The sequence below is a fragment of the Condylura cristata genome, unplaced genomic scaffold (genome assembly GCF_000260355.1).
Source record: "Condylura cristata isolate star-nosed mole 26May11 unplaced genomic scaffold, ConCri1.0 scaffold00014, whole genome shotgun sequence".
In the NCBI taxonomy this organism is placed as follows: Eukaryota; Metazoa; Chordata; class Mammalia; order Eulipotyphla; family Talpidae; genus Condylura; species Condylura cristata.
The window spans coordinates 46459615-46469178 of NW_004567115.1; positions in this window are offsets into that span (position 1 = coordinate 46459615).

The window sequence follows — 9564 nt, forward strand, 5'->3', positions numbered from 1 at the left end:
TGTTTTGTCTTGTTGCGGCGGATGGCAGAACCCACTTAGAGCAGGCAGATTTTGAGGCCTCAGGGGTGCCTCTCTCTGAATTGAGGTGCCCTATAACAATTTGAGATGTAGATGAAGGTGATAAAAATATATTGTAAAATACTAATAATGGTATTGGGATTTTTTGTGAGATATGGTCAAAGATCACTCCAGTTCCCTAACTACAGACCTAACCAGGCCCCTATTTGGTGGCACACAGAACTTCCACTCCGACACATACACCCAGGCAATAACATGGTCTAATTACTAGCCCCCTGGAGGCTATGACTTCAGTTGCTTAAATGTTTGAGAATAAACTGAATGAACTATTTTATAACCTGTTTGGTCATTTGGTTTATTATTACCTAGGAATCACTTAGTAGATAAACTGTCACTTATAACCATTGGAATGGTTCACTGAGTTAAAACAACTACAGAATTTATAGTAAGGGAACAAAGGAATACTATTTACTTACAGAAGACTTCAAATTCTATTTCATTTTTGGATAAGGGACTAGATAAAGAGCTATGAAACATGTCAAAGATATAAAGGGATTACTGATAATATAATTTTTTCAACCTAACAGCTGTGCAGAAAAATTGCTGTAATAATGATTGCATTTAATTATATAAAAGCAGTAAAGTCTCTTTCATTTCATCTCAATAATGAAGCCTTGATTCTGAAGATAATCCTGGCCTTTCTCTGTCAAGGCCAGTATGTGGGTAACAGTGAATCCAATTCCCAATGTTAACTATCCTCAGAGGATAAATCAAGAATAGTTTTTTACATACTTTATGAAGATGAAAAATATTACCTTAGGGCATATTTTTGTGAATATATTCTAAGATATATACATTGACAGACAGGTATACAAAAACAAAAAGAAATAGCCCTCGAGTCATTTCTAGAGTTAAGCACACCAAACAACAAAAGTCAAATAATATGAGCCTTCAAAAGATAAAAAAAACAGTAGTTTGTTATATTTTCTATTGCCCGAGCTTATTTGTGTGAGACTTGACAATGGCCTCTGGTGGGTTCAATTAACTGTAGACCTTCATGCTTGGACTTTTTCTTGCAATATTCAATTGACATTGACATCTGACCGATCCTTACAGAAGATTCTGTAGGTGTATGCCATGCTGGTTTTATGCACAGTATTCAGACATTTCCAAAATAGTTCTACTCATTTCTAACAGGCAGTCGATATTTTCCTTTATTCTTAAAAGAAGAATTGATGAAAACATTTTTATATAGGCTTACTGATTTCAGTGAAAATGTCAGATGTCAGCCAGCCTAATTAACTGCACACAGAAAATCATTTTAAAAATTATTTACAAAGGTCACTCAAGTAGATGACAAAAATACCAAAAACCCAATTCAAATATCCCCCTTCCAGGAAAGAATTTGGATCAGGAGACCAAGAGTTAGAACTGGAATCTGCTTCTTCAAAGGAGTGACCTGTATTGGACTCTTAAACATTCTAAAACTCTGTTTCCAAACCTGAAATGGATTTTTTTTTTAGAAAACAATACTTTGTTGACTTTATGGAGTTTTTCTAAGGCTAAAAGGGACATATGAATGTAGTGATATTGTAAAGCACTACATACAATCTTAGAATTTCATTATTCTCTTTTTCCTTCAATAAAAATATTTTCTATTCTTTAATTTGTTATACAAAAGCAGTTTGGGAGGCAAAGAATTATCTTTTCACAAATGCAGGAAGTATGGACCCCTGCCAGGGAGTTAAAAGATCACAATAATGGACGGAAATAGAATTCAGAGCTAAACAATTTGTGAGCTAAACAATATTAGAAGGGAACACAAGTCAAAGATGAGTGAGTGTGTGAATGTCCACCAAAGTGCTATTTGTGCCATGTGTAGACAGGTAAAATACACAAAGAGCAAAATGTTAAATCAATCATATACCTACTTGAAAGTTTTCAGAAAACAGGCACATATTCAGGGTAAACGAATGTGAATACGGAGCAGGGGAGCTGTAGTTAACATAGGTAACATTGACTCAGTAGGTCTGAAGAGTATTATTCTGTACTTGAGAATCCTGAAAGTTTCTATGTGGCAGTGAAAAAGCAAATGGAGATGTTAACCAAAAAAAAAAAAAGGGGGGGGGGTCAAGTAATATCACAATTGTACTTTTATCCACCCTGAAATAAACATTGAAGGAGGGACTTGGGATTTCTTAATGCAATTCAAGAGCATGAACTTCAGAGCAAGGATTTATGACATACTTATTAAGAGGTCAAAAGTATTTCCCCCCTTAATTCCTAGTCTTATGTATTCTGAACAATACTTAATGAAGTGTGGTGCATGAATTCTGAGTTCTTGCAAAACAAGCACATAAACACACACACAACGCTTACACACTTCTTAATCAGATAAGAAAAGTAAACTGATTTTCACAGTTGAGTCTATTGGGCTCTCCAAGCGGTTATCTTTATCAAACAAATTTAAGCCCAAATGGCTATTTCCAAGATGATGCAAGGTCAGCTCAAGTTAATCTCTGTCTAGATGACACTAAAATTTCATTCAGGAAGCCAAGTTATTTGAGAGAGCTCCTCAGCCCAAACAAAATATTTAATCGCTTGACTCACTACTATAGAACAGATATAAAAGACAAAAGAATCCATGAGGGTATTTTAGCAGCAGGTATCAAAATACACAATTAACAAAAGCCTAAATCTTCAAGGCCTGATGTTCATCAAATTCATATTTTTAGGGTAAATACCTATTACAGGTATTGCTGGATCACATGGAAATTCCATTTACATTGTCTTATGAAATCTCCATCCTACCTTCCATTGGCTGCACCAGCTTTCATTCACCCCCATAGTGGCTTTATCCTTGTTACCACACCCTACCAACATTTGCTGTTTCCAGTCTTTCTGATAGGGGCCATTCTCACAGGGGTGAGGTGATATTTTATTGTGGCTTTGACTTGCATTTTCCTTAAGTAAGTAAATGTTGAACAATATTTCCTATGCCTGAAGACTCTCTGAATATCTCTTTAGAAAATGTGCTTTAAGGTCTTTTATCAATGTTTTGATTCAGTTGGCTGGTTTTTTTTTTTTTTTTTTGCAGTTGCATTGCATTAGTACTTTGGAAATGAACTCATCAGACACGTGATGTGCAACTATTTTTTCTCATTTTGTGGGTTGCTTATTTGTTTTTGTGACTGTTTCTTTTAAGGTACAAAAGCTTTCAGTTTGATTAGTCCCACTTCTTTATTTTGTTTCTGTTTTCCTTGCCCCAAATATATCTTTGCAATAGATGTCCTGCAGTGTGTCACCTATGTTTCCTGCCAAGTGTTACATAATTTAGTTATTATATCCAGATTTCTAATATTCCATCTTGAATTAACATTTGTATATAAAGTATGGACCTAGCTTTATTATTTTACCGGTGGCTATACATGTTAAACAGGCATCCATTTCTCTATTTTTGGCAATGTCAAAGATGAACTGTCCATATTTGTGTGAGTTAATCTCTGGAGTTTCAATTCTATTCAATTGGCCTGAAGTTTTGTTTGCGTTGCAATACCATATTGTTTTGATTACTATGGCTGCGTAATATAGTTTTAAGTAAGGAGCTGTGCTACCTCTATTTTTCTTCTTTCCCTTAGGATTGTTTTAACTATTCAGAACCTTTTGTGGTTCCATAAAAATCTTGTAACTGTTCAATTTTCATGAAAAAAGAAACTGGGATTTTGATGGTATTGTTTTGAACCTGCAAATCGCTTTAGTTAATATGTCCATGCTAATGATGTCCATTTTTCCAATCTACGAGCATGGGATTAATATAGTATTTAGATCTCAATTCTAAATTACCTCAGGGGGTCATTCACTTTCCGCTTGGTTTCTCTCATGTACATATACATCAAGTATATAGATGTTAATTAAATTCTATTTTATTATTATTCTATTTGTTCTTTTCTTGTTAGTATTTTACTATAGCAGTATAACTAAGAACTCACAGGCATAGAGGAAAATTTGTTGCTCCTTCTCTAACTAATCAAAATAGTATACAAATGTCATGAAATACTGATTCTATTGTTGCTCTGGTCCTGGTGCTAAATTCCTATTAACTTCCTCTGTAAATAAATAAACATACACATACACACACAGAGATCTAGAAGCACATGTTTTAAAACATATAGTCAGTCATTTTAATGACAATGGTCATCAGAAGAAAAGAAATTCATATAGAGAACAACAGAAACTATGACTGAAAACTGTAAGTAAAATTAATTTAACCTAATTCTTAATGGAAGAGGTTAACATTTTATTACCAAGATTTCAGTACCCCCTGAGGAAATTTAGAATTGGGGTCTAAGATTTGAAAACACTATGGAAAACAGACATTCTCTAGGAACAAAGGCAGCATTTAATGTGAATCAATCTGACTGGGTCAGTGTTTGAAGAGTAATTCAGCCTGATTTTAAAAGTCTTTCCCAGCATCACCAGAGTACCTGTTTGTATTTGAGACATCCTCAATCCATTGCCTTCAGGCCATCAGAGGATCATTCAGTTGCTTGTTCTTTTCTTTCTTTTTCATGTTAACTAAAGAGGCATCCTTCCAAGCAAAACAAAGCAACAAAAATAATCACCAAGGCATTTCTACAAAAGAATAAAGCTGTCCCTTGGAAAACTGAAACTGCATTTGGGATCTGCGTGTTCTGTCTTTAAATGTAGTCAACAAAATTGTTGCTCTCTTAGAAAGGGTTTGTTTGTGATAAGTGAGCTTGCTTTCTATAGATGAAGCCCCCAGAGAAAGTTTCCATCACCAACACTTTCTTTCCTAGGACCTAAGAAATGAGAGCCTGCAGATAACATACACGCAGGGGCAGCACAAAAGCATTCCGAACTTTGAGGCACTTCTGAACAGCCTTGGGAAATGGTATTCCACAGAACTCCTCAGGGGTGCCCAAGATATTTATGGACATCCCAGTCCTCCACAGATGCACATTAAAAGTTTCTGCTAAGTTTATCAATTGTCCTTCCTGGAGTTCTTGTGCCAAGGAAGTTTAAGGCTGTTTTTTGATCTGCATATCCTTAAGTGTATTAGAGACAAACTATGAAGTACAGTCTTCTGGGGAAGAAGTATGGCTTGACAGGTCATCCCCCAAAATGTGCATAGTCTTAAGTATGTGCCAGTAGACACTGACTGGAGCCAGGGAAAATACTTGGGCCTTGTTTCAAAACACCACTGCAGAAAGTCTTAGTCTCACCACCCTTCCGCTCTGTGACCTTATAAAACATTCTTTAGTTAACCAGTCTGATCTCTTCCTTCCAGTCTGTCCAATGGGGATAATGTGAATGTTGAACACCATTATGCTTTCATTCATTCACTCATTCAGGTGTTATTGCATCAAGCGTCAGGCTCTAAGCTGGGGCTGGACCACAGTAGACAGATATATAGTCCTGCCTTAGGAAAGTACAAGTGCTTAGAAACTAAAGCAATCTCCATAAGCTAGTGATGTCATAAGAAGAGAAATACCACGTGTTGGCACTAGGCAGCCATGACTGTTCCCCTTCTGGTAATAAACAACAAAATACTCAACACTGAACTGATTAAAAGGAAGTGCACACAGGTGCCAGATTAAAGCTTTCTCTAACACAGGAGATACCTTAGCTAGAACAAATCTCTAGAAAGTAACTGAAAGCATAACTTAGTTCCTGATCAGACTTGTGTCAATCCTTTTCAGTTTTGGTTACCGGCTGCCTCAGCAGAAAGCCACCGTTAAGACACAGTCATCACAAAAACACTGATTCCAAAGATACCTGCACCCCCATGTTTATTGCTGCTTTATTTACAATTGGAAAGACATGGAAACAGCCAAATGCCCAAAAGTGGATGACTAGATTAAAAAGATGTGGTATATATACACAATGGAATATTACTCAGCAACCAAATAAATAAATAAATAAACACATGCCTTTTGCAGCAACATGGATGGAGCTGGAAGGGATCATGCCTAGTGAAATAAGCCAAAAAGAAAAGGAAAAATATGGGATGGTTTCACTCATAGCAGGAGTATAACCGACCAGGGGAGAAAATAACAATAATAACGAACAGCTATAGACCAGAGACGTTTTATGGGGTGGAGTTTTTATGGGAGGGAATGGGGTCAAAAACAGTGGGGGGAGGGAAATGCACTGGACTATGGTCATGGCACAGGGTGATTTGGTGATGGGAAGCCTACAGGGATAACATCTGAGATGAAAAAAATGCACAAAATGACATAAAAACAAACTATTACATTATTTAAAAAAAAATAGCACCAGTCATCTTGTCATTGAAATGTGAATGTTGTTTTAAAAGCACAGTGTTGAATTTCAATCTTGCATCAAATTAGATTGCTAATGATACATACAAAAAAAATACTAAAGGAAACAGTAAAAGAAAACTAAGAGATCATATACCAAACGCACTTCTAAAGTCTTCCTACCAAGTAATAAAGCAACACTGTTTCTCCCTTAAAGCATGTAAATTTTCAAGTCCTAATTTTAATCTTATATGTTATTTTTCAAAAAATATAACACAGAACATTTTATCAAAACAAAAGGTTTTGGTGGGAATGTAGACAGGCCCAGGCCCTATGGGAAAAAGTGTGGAGGCGCTCAGCGGGTTAAACATGGATCACACATATGATCCAGCAATTCCACGTCTCAGTCAGGTTCTGTCCCAAACTACACAATCCCTAAGGAAGGACAAAGCCCTCCTGTGGTCACTGAGCACTGCTGACAACAGCCCAGCGACCTCATGCCAGTCGGCAGAGCAGTGGGTTAGATGTACTACATATACATGATGGACTATCAAGCTGTACAAAAAGATGAACTCTCGCCATTTGCAACTGCAGGGGTGGAATGGGCGGGATCACGCTAAGGGTAATAAGCCAAGTGAAAGACAAATACTGCGTGATTTCACGCCCGTGGGGAACGCAGAGACAAAACTTAAATCAAAGCAGAGCCTAGAAATATGACTGCAGAATTGAGGCTAGTAGAGCCGGAGGGTGAGAAGGGTTGGAACCCAAGGTCAGGGGATGGGGCCCAGAGGCTAAGGGTCAAGGACTATGGGTACTTTGGTGGTAGCTGTGGTGTGGGGACACACGTCTGGGGAGGTGTGAATCTGGTCCCCTTGATCACACACACTCTTATAAACCCATGTTATCCCAGTAAAATAAAAAATATAAAATTCAGAATTGAATTTAACCTTAAAGACATTTAGATACTAATATAAAAGAATAGAGAAGTAAAATAAATTCACATGGCTTGTTTGATAATGAACTTAGTATCTAAATATGACGACGTGTTAATTTTCTTGTTCCTTTTATAAAAGGTTTCTTTTAGTTGTAAACATAAAAAAATATGAAAATAGCGAGCACAACAAAACAAATTACTGAATAACATTGTCATTCGTGAGGGAAAATATATTTATTTGATATGGCATCTTTATTTGCTCACTCATTACCTGACTACTTTTTCTGAATAATTACTCTATATTCATTGCTGTACAAAAATAAAATATGCCCGTGGCTTTTTTAGGGTTGTCTAATGTAGAAAGAAAAAAAAAAAGGCACTGAGTTGATACATGTAAAGTAGATAAGGACTTTAATAGCTTTAAAGGCAGTTACAAGTTCTGAGGATTAGCAAGACCCATGAGTCATGCATTACTCTACCTAGTTTCGGAGAAAGAAAGAATAGGGATTAACTAGAAAACTGCTCAGATTTGGTAAACTGGAATAGTTTATCATGGACTGGAAGGAGAAGGTGAATTAGTTAAATTCAAGAATGGGCCCTCCCTGGTGGCGCAGCGGGTTAAAGCACAGCACAAAGAAGCTTAAACCACTTCCGCATGAGTTCGATTCCCGCCTGCCCCGGAGGTGACCACATGGCACGGCAGACCTCTCCTGACCTGCCCGCTGCTCCCCTCAGCAGTGTACCTCGTCGATCAGCCTGTTCTGTACCCCACTCTGCCTCTGGTGAATCCTCTCACCCTCCGCATCTCTGGCCTGTACCCCAGTTCTGTACGAATGGATAAATAATTAAATCTTAAAAAAAAAAATTCAAGAATGTCTGTCTTGATTTCCTGAACTACAGCAGAGCGTGAATTTGCATTTCATAAATTGGTCATGTAGAATAAAAAGAATGTCACCATCTTTTTTCTATAATTGTTCCTTCCTTTCTCTGCCTCCAATTTTTATCGTTTCTGGTGATATCTTATTGAACAAGAACAGGATCAATTACCATCTACTATGAACATTTCACAAATTATTTTCTCACATAAAATGTGTGAATTCCTGGCAGTAATTGTCAAATAGGCATTTGTTCAAGCACAGTGCTGTTCATAAGTATGCTTCATCTTCATAAACATTATAGCAATTCTCATACAGTCAGACCCCTCAACACAAGAATTCTGGGAGCAGGTGTTGGTGATGGCACACCTCCATAGCAGGCCTAACCACGATAGAACAGCTTCACGATAGAACAGCTTCACGATAGAACATCTACACACCCCACACACACCCCCAAGCCCTGACAATTTTACAAGGTTGAACATTTTTGATCCATTCATAGCCTTTTGCTGGGTCTCCAGGTTATTATTAAATGCTTTTTACCAATTATTTATATTCAATTCTATAAGGAGGAGAACTTGCATCTTCTTTTAAAGGGCTTAGAAAGGGGATATAATTTGTCCAGTTATGGCTCATAACTGAGAACCCAAACCTATGTTATCTGACCCAGAGGATCTCAGTCTGACTCAGCCTAACGCCACTGCCTGCTCCTATATAGTCCACACAGAGTGATTTTAACATTTGGAAGCAGCTAAAAGGACTAACTTCAGCGACTATTATCACTAAACAGGTAGAAATTAGCTTCTAGAGCCAAGTTGAAAATGCCTAATGAATTCAAGCTAAGATTACAAGCTAAAAAGAGTGTTTATATCCAAAACTTATATTGCAATGAAAGTGATTTTGATGATAAGTAATGTTATTTAAAACCAGTAATATAAAGGTGCTTTATGACAAGTCACATACAGTAAAGTAAATACAAAAAGCAAAAATCTCCTTTCCCACACAAATTTGCAGTAGATATATTTTCCAAATTCAAACTATACGGTTCTAGCAGTATTTTTTGGATCTTAATCAAAACGCAAGAAAAAACTTCCATACTTCAAAATCCAATTATCTGTGCAATTGGGATCTTCTACCTACTCTTCCTTTGAAAGTTACTAATATGCAATATAATGACATGCTACAATCAAATATTAAGAGAGAAATATAATAGAATTCTATATGCCTTCCAACCCATGAATATGCTCAATTAAAATCATATACTCCTATACTGACATCAATATTTGTTAGTACGTGGCTGTGTGAGATTTTCAAAGATGAAATACATAAAATCTCATTAGGGATTAACATTAACAGATGGATCCGCAAATGGTTTTGAAGATAGTGAAAATTAACTTTGAACCTCATTTAGGCAAAACGTTATCCCCTCAAAAGAGAATCCATTCTTCTCACTAGG